Here is a 1,555-nt window from a genome sequence, read left to right on the forward strand (position 1 = left end):
CTGATTACTTCTGTCCCAACTTTAAATAACAAAGCAGCATAGCAGCCTCGTTGGGGGGCACACTTGAGGCATTCAAGATGAAGCTGGACAGCCACTTGTCAGGGATGCTCTGACTTGGATTCCTGCATTGAGCAGGGGGTTGGACTCGATGGTCTCATAGGCCCCTTCCAACCCTATTATTCTATGATTCTATGAGAAAGTGGGAAGGGAGGCATTTTTCTCCCTCTCTCATAATACTGGAACTGGGGTCATCCCATGAAGCTGATTGGTGGGAGATTCAGGACAGATAAAAGGAAGTACTTCTTCACACAGGGCATAGTCAAACTATGGAATTCGCTGCCACAAGATGGTGATGGCCACCAATGTGGAAGGTTTTAAAAGGGGGTTATACAAATTCATGGAGCAGGAGACTATCAGCGGCTACTAGTCCTGATGGCTATATGCTACCCCCAGTACCAGAGGCAGTATGCCTTTGTACACCAGTTGCTGGGGAACATGGGTGGGTGGGTGCTATTCCACTCATGCCCTGCTTGTGAGTTTTCTGTGGGCAGCTGGTTGGCCACTGTGTGATCAGAATGCTGGACTAGATGGACCCTTCATCTGATCCAGCATGGGTCTTCTTATGTTCTTTGCTGGTGACCTCCAGACATGTTGGACTACAACTCCCAGCATCCCTCAGCCAGCCTGGAGGGCACCAGGTTGGGGAAGACCATTCTGTGAAGTTTGGTAAAACAGCTCTTTTAAATCTAGGTGTTGTGCAGGTAAAATCAAGTGAGAGTTGTTGAGCTCATTGCATGCAAATCCACACCAACAAACAAAATCCAAAATCACATGTTTGTCTGCAAGTGCAAACAGCCAAACCCCACCCACATTCCAGTCTGGAAATGCTGAAGCGGCATGCAGAGAAGTGCTTCAGTAATTATAGTTTATAACTCTTCTGGATATTAATCTGGCATCTCAGATTTAAGCACGTGGTTGTGGAGGCTATGTTTTTCCCAGGGTGTTTGAGAACAGTGCAGGTATCCTGAATACGCCCTTGTATTGGCCATTCTTGTGGTTTTCAGTGCTTATGGGCCAACCTGATGCTGTCTTTTATCAAAGCTATTTGCTTCTCTAGTATGCCATGGTTGCTCCAATTCATTGTTATTTTGGTAAATTTCATGGAAAGCAGCATCTCTTTTTGGTCCTGTGTCACATCAGATTCACAACTACTGTTATCTCTGCCTGTAATCCTATCCACAAGTTCCTTTGAATACAGTGGGACTTACTTGGGTAAGCATATATGGGATTGTGCTACTAATGGCTATAAAAGTGATTAAGGATGCAATCCTATGTGTGTTTTGACAGAAAAAGGCTGGCTGTAGAACTCTGGGAGCTGTAGGACTTTCTGTTGAAACATGCATAGGATTTCGCCCTAAACAATGCTATCTTTAATGATTGCAAAGCATCAGTTCTTTTTGATAAGCCAAGCTTTAATGAGCATCTTTATACTGTCTGTTAGTGAGCTTTTTGCTAAACTGCAAGTTTTGGTCTATATCCTTTGTTTTTGCACTCT

The sequence above is a fragment of the Heloderma suspectum genome, chromosome 2 (genome assembly GCF_057233095.1).
Source record: "Heloderma suspectum isolate Gila_16-S chromosome 2, 16-S_ref, whole genome shotgun sequence".
NCBI lineage: Eukaryota > Metazoa > Chordata > Lepidosauria > Squamata > Helodermatidae > Heloderma > Heloderma suspectum.